Here is a 12,575-nt window from a genome sequence, read left to right as displayed (position 1 = left end):
AGTTAAACACCTTTGTATCTACTAGTTCTTTTTTAAAGCAAAAACAAAAACTAGTACGTGCCACTTAGTAGCAGGGCAGACGTCACTAAAAATACTTAACTAAACTTTTTTAGGCAATGAAATATTACAGACATGGGCAAAAAATCCTAACAATCAAATAGATATATTTTCTGTTTATTTGCTTACAATACAAGTGCTACACTGAACCACAGCCCAGTCCTTTAAACCTTTTTATATTTTTTTGAGACAGGGTCTCACTAAGTTGCTCTCAAACTTACAATCCTCCTGCTTCAGCCCCCTAGTGTCCCTGAATTATAGGCCTGTACCATCACACACCTGACTCAAAATGGACAAATTTTGAAAATGTAAAATATAAGATAAAAATTTTAGATATCTAAAATATCCACAATATATGAGATAAGTTAAGGGTGTGTCAAGTATTATTTAGTGAATATACAATATGAGAAGACCAAGCTCAAATCAAAGATTAGGAGACTTAACAGGAAAGAAATTAGACAATAACTTCAAGAATTTAAACATTAGTGGGGCTGGGGATGTGGCTCAAGTGGTAGCGCGCTTGCCTGGCATGCGTGCCTGGCATGCGTGTGGCCCGGGTTCGATCCTCAGCACCACATACAAACAAAGATGTTGTGTCCGCCGAAAGCTAAAAAATAAATATTAAAAAATTCTCTCTAAAAAAAATTAAAATGCTTCTGTCTTTAAAAAAAAAAAAGAATTTAAACATTAGTACCTTTAAATAATTAATACACAAGAGAAATACTTAAATTTTTGCTTTTAATTGCCCATATCATTATAAAAAATCCTTACTATTATGCTAGCCTATAGCATTACCACAGGCAGGAAAAAACTTCGGAAATACTTCCTTTACCATTACCATTTATAATAGCAAAGAAACACACACACACACGTATACACACCCCAGGTTATTAAAAAAGAACAGGGCATTGTTTGGAAAACCATGGTTCACTGTACATGGTGCAACTCAATTCAACCAATAAAAATGATGACAGTTTATGATGAACAAAAAGCCTACATTATGACAAACAAAAAACCCACTTTTATCTAGAAAAAATTAATGATTTTGTCTTAGTTAAAAAACAAAGAAAGGAGAAGTGAGGAGAGGAGGAAGAAAGAAAATTCACCCCCAAATTTCTGCATTTTAAAATTCCCTACAATTTGAATATGTATTATTTGTAGATCTGGAGAACAGACTTTCATGCTGAGGATGATGAGTGTGAAGACAATAGCTTAGAAAGATTATTCTGATTTAGATAATCTTAAGTAACAAAAAATTCCTCCCCTTGGGCTGGGGATGTGGCTCAAGCGGTAGCGCCTGGCATGCGTGCGGCCCGGGTTCGATCCTCAGCACCACATACCAACAAAGATGTTGTGTCCGCCGAAAACTAGAAAATAAATATTGAAAAATTCTCTCTTCTCCCTCTTTCTCTCACACTCTCTCTTAAAAAAAAAAAAAAAAAAAAAAAAAAAAAAAATTCCTCCCCTAAATTTACCACTAAATGTGGTAAAATTTACTCCAACATCTAATTTAAACCACAAATTCCAAGTCCTTTCCATGCACTTCTCTATGAACCAAACAAATTTCTGGGTTTTTCTAAATCTGTAACATAAATATATCATGTTTAGATTTCAACATAATCATGCCTAAAATTAGATTTGTCCAAAACTGATGCTGAGCACAGGTCAAATACCATTTTAACAAATTCCATCCATCAAAACCTCCCATATGAAACACATCATCGAGGCTGCCAGCCAATGGCCCACTTATTGGGAGTACTTCTCAGAAAGATGACATTCCAACACCAAAGCTGCAGATACCCACCAGGCCCTCCCTCATACCCAGTGACACTTCCCCTGCAGTTCTACTTCAAGGGACATCGAGTTCATACTTTCATGGTGAGTTTTAAGGTTAATACTTGATTCCAAGTTTCTGTACTTTATTCTTAAGTGCTCAAATTTTATTCAATTCATGCCTATCCTGCTTTTTACACCAAAGAAAGATCTTCATGAGGAAAAAGGAGCTACAATTTTCTATAGGTTAAGACGTACTGAGAATATAAGGGGACTGGGAGCTCGGGGTGGAGCACTTACCTAGCATGCAGGAGGCTGCAGTGGGTTCAACCCCAGCACTGTGTAAGAAGAAGAAGAAAGATAGCTTAACTTGAACACTTGAATACTAAAGAGAGACCAATCCTGAGACAAAATGAACCTAAGAGACAATGAATATAATGGAAAATTGAATAAATATGAGACAGGAAGAATTCCAGGCAAGGGATAAAGCACTGTTAAGGTCTGGATGTGAGGTGTCCCCCAAAAGCTCACATGTGAGACAGTGCAAGAGGTTCAGAGGAGAAATGATTGGATTGTGACAGCCTTAACCCAATCAGTAAATGAATCCCCTGATGAGGATTAACTGAGTGGTAACTGAAGGCAGGTAGGGTGTGGCTGGAGGGAATGGTTCATTGGGAGCATGGCTATGGGGTAACTTTTGTATCTGGCGAGTGGAGTCTCTCTCTCTCTCTCAGCTTCCTGATAACTGTGTGAGCTGCTTCCCTCTGCCACACTCTTCTTTCATGATGTTCAGCCTCACCTTGAGCCCCAAAGAATGGAGCCCGCCTTCTATGGACTAAGACCTCTGAAATCGTGAGCCCTCAAATAAACCTTTCCTCCTTTAAAAATGTTCTGGTCAAATCTTAGTCACAGCAGCGAAAAAGCTGATTAAAACAAGCACTACACCACAGCTTCTGTGAACACCACCTCACCCCATTACAAGTAAGTACCAACAGATGACCCCTGCTCCCTGGCCTCATGTTCATGTACCCAATGCCCAGGCTTTCCCTAAAATCCTCCATCTCTTGACTCCACATGTGGGCAATTTGTATCACCCAAACCAGGGCTTCATTACACCTACTGCTCCATGCAGTAGTATTATTGCCATCACCCCCCAAACTGTTAAAATATCTGTAAAGTACAATAACCTCATACTTCACTTATACTCATACTATTATATACTCTTGGATTGTTTGATTTTCATCTTTTGGTAAATTAATCATGAGAATATAGTTTAGACTGCAGGGGAGGAACTATTCACAAATACATTGTCACTGATTAATTCTAAGTTGAGAATAAGCTTTATTGTTCTAACCTTAACATCTATTGAGTTAACACATCTTTTTGTAGTTCAAACACAAAAATTCAATTTAAATACCTGTTACTTAAAAAAAAAAAAAAAAAACTTTAAAGAACCTGCTGAGAGCCACAGCCAGTTGGGATGGCACCAGAAGGAGTGGTTAAGAGGTGACACCAGCAAGCCATTAAGGTGATGATAATTAAGTTATAATTGCTGTGACTGGATGATGCTGGATTGGGACAGGCTGTGTTTTGAGTTGTTTATGGACCCCTGCTGTCCGGCAATAGGGTGGCTCTGGAATCAGCTCCAGGAATAGGGTGGTTCCTGCTGCCTCAGGCGCCCGCCACTTTGGAGTTCCCTTTGAGTTCTGGAGAGAGAGAGAGAGAGAGAGAGAGAGAGAGAGAGAGGGCACAGAGCCCGGTGGAGAGCTGGGAGAGTTCCCGGGGAGTATTCGCGGAGTGCTGGTAGAGTTCGGGCAATAAAGCTTCCTGTTTGACAAGTGCTTTGTGGTGGCTAGGTGATTTGTGCCCAGCCAGACTGCGGCAAGAACCCAAATTATTTTAACAAGTCAATGTCTCTATCCTTGGCATCCAAGCCCAAAGAAGGACTAGCTAGAAACTGTCAAAGCTAGCGACACAGCAACTTATACAATGATTAACTTTGACATCATCCAGCCATGCCCACTCTAGTACTTCTAGGTAACTCCTAAACACTACAAAATTCTCTTCCACATTAATGCAAAGTACTCTGATTCTAATCTTGAAGATGTTTCAAAAACAATTTAGTTCTTAAAAGTAATAGGTATAACTGGGAAAACCCTAAGGCTCAAACAATATTTCTCAACTTTAATTTTTCATTTTAGAAACTGTATTTTGTTAGGTTTAAAATTCAGGCAAAACGCTATTAAATTTCAACTAATAAATGTAACAGGAATGAAAGAAAAATCACCATTGCATAGTAATTTTTAATCATCACATTAGTAACTAAGGTAAGAATCATTAATGAATGTCAAAACCATTGGGTGAAGATACAAAAGAATATTTACTTAGTCTGAAATTATCTCTGCACAGATTACCTACTAATTACAATAAAAACTAGTACTTTTATTATAGTGGAAATACCTGAAAACCTCACAGATACTAATATAATCCAACTAACAAAGTTAAGATTACCAATATTAGGACAAACTGACAACATGAATCTCATGTGCAAACATGGATCTAAACATGAGGAAACATAAAAACCAAATGTGAAGTTCATTTTACAAAACAAATGGCTCACATTCTTTAAAAATGTCAGCATCATAAAAGTCAAAAGTTGGGAAACTTCCAGATTAAAAGAACACAGAGACTTGACAATTAAATAAAAGATACAATCCTGGATTGAATATACATAACAATTCATCTCTCTAGTGAGATTATTAAAAGATGATCACCATAACATAGGTTCAGCATGGTGCCATAGAATAGGCCGACTTATAGCAACTACAAGTAGTGTGTATCCTCATAGGACATGGATAACACAGGAAGAACTTTGCCAGAGCGTCTGTGGCTTAGACAAGATGTAGAATGCATACATGAATGTATGAGTGTGTATATTTTATATTTTTTAGTTTTACATATTTTATCTATAATACATTATACACTGAAAGAGAGACGTACTTTAACAACAAACTATGCTAAAGAAGATTTAATTATATATCTCCCTACTCTTGACCAAAGTATGATCTTGACTCACATAACAACAAAAAATATTTCTGGAATCCTTCTAATGTTCAGCAACAAAAACACTAAAGGTTTACAAAGACTAAGTGATAGCTACAGCCTTTGTAAAAACAGTATTCTCCCTCAGAAGTCTGTCATATGTCAATGGAAACTTTCTTTTATAAACAGATCCCAAAAGGAAAGCACTGTTTGGCAATGTCTTCACATATTTTATTGAAGAAAGGCTGGAAAATAAAATCCATATATTACATAGGCAAGGAAGAATTATTCCTCTTAAGACACTAGCACAATTCAAAAATTTCAGCTTTTTTTAACTCCAGTTCAATGTTAATTTTCTTTTAGATACTGCATTAAAATGCCAATTTACATTGTTCTGTTATTTGTCCACATATTTTTATCAAAAGAATTCTGCATTGGACTGAAAGTACAATATGTTTGGTCTAAGATTAATACATTATTTGAGTTTATAATATGTAACAGGTACATATATTTAGCATTTGCTTTTTTCTCTCCCTTTTTAACATCTAGCTATACAATATGCATGATCCTGAAAAAAAAATGGGTAATGTCAGTACTGTTACATACAAAATGTAATAAGCTTTTAAAATTAAAGTGCAAGGTCCCCATCAGATAGGATTCTCCAAGGCTTCCTTGCTCTTTGCTATAATGATCAGATGGAAAGTTTTAAAGAGTTTCTTTCAGATTCTGCCTCCTTAGCAAACATTTACTAAGCTGAATCAAATCTGGACTTAGAAGAAAACACATGTCTCTGAGAGGATCTGCTATCCCATCCAAGGCTTTATCTAGCTTTCAAGCTGTTCTTCCCAAGGGTTTTCATCTCACATTTTCTGTCTGAACAGCTGACAATTCCATTCCTTCAATTGCTATCAACGCACCTTAATGCCTGGCAGAGACAATCTCTCCATGTCTGGTGCTTAGTCTAGATTCTCAAGTCTGAAATGGAGATGTCCCTGAATTATATAGGCATTTCGAAAATTGCTAACTATGGAATATTTTAGTACATTTTCTCATTATACTTGTGAAAAAACTAAAACTGAGTCTAGAAAGCCCAAGCTGACTTGCTTTTAACCACAAAGTGAGTCAGAGGTAGAGCCCACCTAGAACAAAACACAGATTTCTTTTTACACTGTTCATTCAGTTCTATGGATCACATCTGCCTCAATTATCTGTTCCCAAAATTAACCTATTATTTGTATATGTGTGGCCATAGTCAAATCACCTGGATGGGGGCACTGTACCTCCCATAATTTTACATAAAACTATGAATATGTATAGGCATATTTTTCTGGGGATAATTTCATGTCCTCCAACAAATCAGGAGTCTCCAAAGCATAAGAACTACTGTCTACATCAAGTATATATGACACACACACACACACAAACACATATATATATAAAGCCTAAGCTAGTAAGCTGGTATAGTCTCATGGATACATTTATTCATGTGTAACAGATAAATAATGGGCTATTCCAGGTACATTAGAGACATTTAAAGCATAATTAGACTTGGTATCAATATTATAGAGCTCCAACTAGAACAGCTAAACCAGTATGGAGAAGCCTCAGAGATAACTTGTCAGAGCAAACACTTTTCTCAAGACCTCTTTTCCTTTTCATCTTCCATTACAAAGCTAGACATGCATTTCGTCATTAATAATTTTGAGCTGTGATATAATCCAATCACATTAAGAATGGAGAAAAATTTTTTCTGAAGCACACATTTAAATAAAAAACACTTCACCAAAATTGTATCAAATGCAAGTCACATGTCAGGACTGGGCAGAGAGCTTTTGCTTAGGAACCTGAACAAGTAGATACTTTACAGATGAGGAAGCTGCAACTCAGGCTGCTATCTGCCCAAAGCTCCTCAGCCATAAACTATAAGAACAGGGATTATGGTGACACATGCCTGTAATCCCAGAGGCACAGGAGGCTGAAACAGGAGAATCACATATTCAAAGAAAGCCCAAGCAACAGCCAGGCGCTCAGTGAGACCCTCTAAATAAAATATTTTAGAAGGACTGAGGATGTGCCTCAGTGGTTAAGCATACCTTTTAACATTTTAATTTTGCAAAACAGAAAAAGCCTAAAAGATCACTAAGATTACAGCTACCTTGAGTGACTGCTATACAGCAGAAATGTAAAAGGAGGGGGAGGTCACAGGCTCATGGCAATCTTGCCCTTCCAGCCACTCCCAAGGGAAGGAAGACAGAAATCTTGAAATCTCAGAATATCTTTAACACATTAGATAAGTCTATTACTGCTCTAAACCCTTCTTGCATTATTTAAGTATAGAATGCATCTTTAAAAATTTTTATACTTATATTTATACTTATACATATATTTTAGTTGTCGATGGGTCTTTTTTATTTATTTAATTATTTATTGTGCTGAGAATCGAACCCAGTGCCTCAAATATGTCAGGCAAGCACCACTGAACCACAATTCTAGACCTCATTTTAAAAAATTCTGAACTGGTTAATGACCCTATTTTTTAATCCCCAAGATTTTTTAATGTGTTTTTTTAAATCTCTATTACATACAGTGAGCTGTCACTTAAAAAAAAAAAAAAAAGGAATTTAGCCTCTTTCAACAATGAAAAAGTTTAGAATACCAATAGAACTCCAAATACCAATTTTCTTCCATGATTCTTGATACCACAACATTACTATGCATGCAGTCACATGCAACTCACAAGTGGGGAAGGAGCACTAGTACTCTTTGTCCAGACTCAGAACAGTAATAATCTTTTTGAAAGCCTTAACATGAAGCAGTATTACTCTCCACAAGACTGGCTTGGTTAGTTGGTTGGCTGCTTTTGTGGTCCTAGGGACTGAATCCAGGTCCTCCAGCACACTAGGCAAACATTGTACTTGTGAACCTCACACCCAGCCCTTTTTATTTTGAGACAGGGTCTCACTAAATTGCCCAGGCTGCCCTCAAACTCAGGATCCTCCTGCCTCAGCCTTCCAAGTAGCTGGGATTACAGGTTCGTGCCACTAGGCCTGGCCATGAAACTATTTCAGCTTCTAAAAATGTGAAAAAATATTATAAACTAATTTAGTCACTTAGCAAAACTGGGCACCTCTTACAGGCCAGATACTGTCTGGCAATGAATATGAATTAGATACTTAATGCTCACTATTTTACAAACCTTAACAGCCAAGAGCATTAATGTCAATATGAGCGTCAAAAACTAAAAGTATGAGGCCAAACTGAAGCCTGTCCTGTCTTATTTCTAGTAACAGACATATTGACATCCTTAGACAAGGTTTTGAGGCATCTTTTGAATCATTTATAGTGGTATCGCTGAGTGTTAATTCATCGGCAACTTTAGATAAATATGAAAGCCATTTTGGACTCAGAATTTATTTTAACACAGGCTTTCTTACATGACTAAAAACTTCAATTTCATTAGCTACATCTCAAAAGCAAAGCTTCTCTCTCAGTATTCAGTTATTAATGGGGTAAACACCACCATATAAGCAGGTCTACTTTTTAGACAATACACATTCCCAAAGTCCAGCTGAAAATCACTATTGGGAAAATCTTGACTGCCTGTATGGTCCAGAAAAGAGTTCATTCTTGAATAGATTTTTATTTGACATCCATTAAAAGCATAAATAAGGCAAGTGACATTTAAGAGACACTACCTGAAAGACCAATGAGTTAAATCACGAGATTCATGTACACCTGTCTTATTCAGGCTTTTCCATCATGCCTGAGACTTTTATCCAGTTTACAATGGCATGTGAAAAATTTTTCTCTATCATCCATAAAATGTGAAACATTTTTCCATAGCCAAACAATTATATGAGAGAAAGGCCCACTTCTCCTGACTAATTGGTATACTTTCTCTTTCTAAACAATGCTAATTATAATTAGTCCTATTTCCTCTTTCACTTTGGCAAATTAAAATTAAAAAGACAACTTTAGTTATCTTTCACCTAATTCTCTCCCTCCACACTAATCCCCATGACTCTTTACCAATATTTTCATAACTCTCTACAACAGCTATTATTGTAAAAACATATTAAATTTTTTTCTCAAAGTAGACAGATTATAAATTGTTAAATAAATAGCTGTCTCTCCACAAATGTTCTAATACATGAGTCTCCTTAGAAAAAAATTAGCTAAGAACTGAAAATCAACTTTTAACATGTAAAGGATTTAGTAAAAATCAAAGTCTCAGAAAATAAATTCTACAAAGTCCAAGCTCCATAGGCTAAGAAGGTAGAACACTAAGGAAATAACACCGAGAAGACTGCAGTTTCTACTGCACATGTGTTGCTTTCACACCACCTTAAAGCTGAAAAACTATAAGTGAAACCAGCATAAGCTGGGGATCATCTGTGCATCCACGAAACACGATCCAGTCCTAAAAGAGAGGTGAGCCTGGCAGTCACCATGAGGAATGAACCCTGAAGGCACCATGCTAAGTGAAACCAGCCAGACACAAAGGACAGCTACCGCAGGAGTCCACTTCTATGAGGTTCCTAGGGTGGGCAGATTCAGAGAAGGAGAGTTGAAAGGTGGCGTAGAGGAGGGCAGCATGTGGGGTTAGTGTTTAAATGGCTACAGAATTTAAGATGGAGAAGATGAATGGTGGAAAGAATTGCAAAACAATGTGAATGCACTGAATGCAGCTGAACTGTCCACTCAAAAAGGCTGCAACTGTAAATGTGATGTGTATTTTACCACATTAAAAGGAAAAAAGAAACAATCTGAAATATTCAGACAAGCAGAGGTCATCTGAACATTCAAGGTTAGACAGAGCTTCATTCACTCCACAGGATTTACTTCCTAGTGTGCAGATTTTCTCCCCTAAAACCCAGCTGGTACAATATATTGCAAAGGAAACGTGAAACATCTCTGAAATCAAAAACAGTGATTCAGTCCTGGCTGTGCCTCCGCTTGATTAACAACTCACAACAACAATCACTAAGCATTAGTTTTCCTACCTATAAAATAAGGATAATATTGAGTTTGTATTGGGATTACAGCAAAAATTAAATGAGAATATATGCAAAGAACTGGACACATCTTGGCCTATAATGAGGAGGTACTTAATAAATGTTTCCCATAACTCTGCCACAAATTAGCATGTTAAAGTCACAAGTGAATGAATGTCTATGAAATATCTGTTTTCTCAAATGAAACAAACATCTTACATGTTGGTCAGTGGCAAGAATTAAACACCTCAATGCTCTGAAAGTTATTTTCCCTAGAAATCAGTACTGCATGTATTCCTGATTATATAACATCACAAAATCACTATCAAGTAAGAATCATGAGTCACACCAAAATGTCTCTTAAAACTAAGCCAAAAAAGCTCAACAACAGCAAAGCAACCTAGCTATACAACTCATACAGAGCCACAGGCATAATACTCAGAACCAAAACTTTAATGATGAGATGGTGGCATAGACAGTAAAGAATATCCTTATTATACCAACTGCAAGAAGAGGCCTTTATCCTGAAATGAAAATTGAGTAATTCATCTTTTCTTAAATCAGCATGTGTGCCATGAGTAAATCAAAGCCACAGCTATGCCACATTATCAATGTTTATAATAAATAAAAAGCAATCTTTAGTGTTTTTATCTATGTACACGATTTATAAAATAAGTTCTAAAATAGGCTTTGAAATAATTATATGTGTATGTGTATGTGTATTGCATGTATTACATATAACATACACATGCCACAGGTGGCTTCAAAAAAGACGCTTTACAAAATATACTAATGATTCCAGAATCCAGTTCCCAAAGATATTAATATCAAGTTATGATTTGCTAAAGGGCTTATCCAGAATTCATGTTTTCATAAATTATTTGAGCTCTTAGCCTCGATAGATATTTGATATTTATACTAATAAATTTTTAACCCGGATGTTCTTTTGCAGGAGGGGTGTAGAAGGGATTGAACTCAGGGGCACTCAACCACTGAGCCACATCCCCAGACCTATTCTGCATTTTATTCAGAGACAGGATCTCACTGAAGCGCCTCTCTATTGCTGAGGCTGGCTTTGAACTTGAGATCCTCCTGACTCGGCCTCCTGAGCCCCTGGGATTACAGGCGTGCACCACCGCACCCGGCTAGGTAAACTTTTCTTAAAGAACATGTTTAAAACACATTTCCCAAGTTGATTAACTCCTAATTTGAGGCCTGCACTGCTGAGTATGCTGCACTTGAAAACAACCTCCGGCAAGATAACTGACAATCGGGATGGTAAAGATTTAGAAAACTGAGAGAGAAGCACAGATTCCGAAGTCATACCTCCTGCTCAGCAGACGTCTTCAAACGTGATCTTCAGACCTAACACGCACCATGTGCACCGGGAACTTATCCCTTCAACCACAACTTTCCTCACAAAAGCAATCGGTGACCATTGCAGAGCAAGGCCTCCAGCTCATGGGTTTTCGCAAGTCTTCAGGGGACTGCCTCTGACCTGCAGCAGGGCCACCTGGGCAGCTCGGCTTTCCTAGACAACCCACATAACCCTGACAGCTAACCTGAAACACACAGATTTCCCCCGAAATTGAAAACCCTGAAGCTCCTTCGCAGATCCAGGCATCCTGGCACAAAACACATCCAAGGGGAGGGGCAAAAGATGGCCTCGGCCACCAACCCCCTGGGGCCAGACCAGGTCCCTGGGCAGTAAACACACACGGCCCTCCTCTGGAGAACAGGCTCGCGCCCTCCCGACGGCACCACGCCCCGGCCTTGCCCCCCCCCCCCCGCCCGCCCTCCGAAGGCGTCCCCCGGGCCGGCCGCGGTCCCAGCAGGCCCGGCCGCCGCGCCCGCGTGGACCCCTCGGGCCAGCTCGCCGCCTCGGGGTGCGGGACGCGACCTGTCAAAAGCCCGGGGCGGGGGCGCGCGGGCGGCGCGGGCGGCCGCACCCCGCGGCTGACGCGGCAGCAGGGACAGGGTGGGCGCGCGCGGGCAGGGCCGGCCGGGAGCGGGGAGGCTGCAGCCAGCAGGCCGCCATCTGCCGGCGCGGCCCAGGCCCTGGGCGCCCACGCGGGCCTCGCGCGGAGGCGGGACGCGGCCGGGCGGAGCCGCCCCCGCCCCGGACACAAAGCGGCCCCGCGGGAGCCCGCCTCACCTGCAGCACGGGGCGCCGCGGGCCTTCCAGAACCATCGGACCCCGCTCCGGCGCGCGCGTCACAGCCCAGGCCTCCCGGTGCCGCCCGGCGCCGCCGCCGCCGCCGCCATTTCCTGCCGCTCGCCGTCGCCTCGTCGCCGCTGTCAGGTTACTCCATTCACCTGGTCCTGGAGCAGCTTGCGCCGCGCCGCGCCGCGCCTCGACCCCTCCCGCCGGCGCCTGCGGAGACTGCGCAGCGCCCGGCTCGCCCGCAGCCCGCGCACGGCCCGCGGCAACGGCGCACAGCCGCTTGCAGAATCCCACCCGCGCCGCGCCGCCGCTCCGCGCCCCCACGCTCCGCTCGCCCCGCGGCGGCATGAGAGCGAGCCTGTGATTGGGCAGAGCGCGGCGGTGAAAGGTTAATCCCGGCCTCCCAGCCACTCAGGAGCTGGGACACAGCGGGCGCGGGCCGGGAGGCCGAGGCGGTCTTGGCGGCTCAGCGCTGGGACTCGAGCGGCGTCGCGCAGACCGCGGCCCGGCGTCCTGGCTGCTCTCCCGCGGCCGGATGCCGGCTT

At 40.8% G+C, this 12,575-nt stretch overlaps 1 protein-coding gene across 6 annotated transcripts in view; it reads right to left on the bottom strand.

Moving 5' to 3' along the window:
• Dicer1 (dicer 1, ribonuclease III) overlaps positions 1 to 12,208 on the bottom strand; it is a 71,307-nt gene extending 59,099 nt beyond the window's left edge. For 2 of the 6 annotated variants that reach the window (XR_006850994.2, XM_046440544.2), the window contains exon 1: positions 12,022 to 12,206. The gene's annotated coding sequence lies outside the window, so the exon portion shown is untranslated. Of the gene's footprint in view, positions 1 to 2,130; positions 2,169 to 12,021 lie in introns of all 6 variants that reach the window. The other 4 variants (XM_046440538.2, XM_046440542.2, XM_058577858.1 and 1 more) reach the window with 3 other exon arrangements.
• Between the last annotated feature and the right edge of the window lie 367 nt (positions 12,209 to 12,575).

The sequence above is a fragment of the Marmota monax genome, unplaced genomic scaffold (assembly GCF_021218885.2).
Source record: "Marmota monax isolate L192 unplaced genomic scaffold, Marmota_monax_Labrador192_F-V1.1 WCK01_AAM20220418_F8-fsc00017, whole genome shotgun sequence".
NCBI classification, from domain to species: domain Eukaryota; kingdom Metazoa; phylum Chordata; class Mammalia; order Rodentia; family Sciuridae; genus Marmota; species Marmota monax.
The sequence above is the reverse complement of the archived record's forward strand: the minus strand, read 5'-3'. Positions and strand labels throughout refer to the sequence as shown.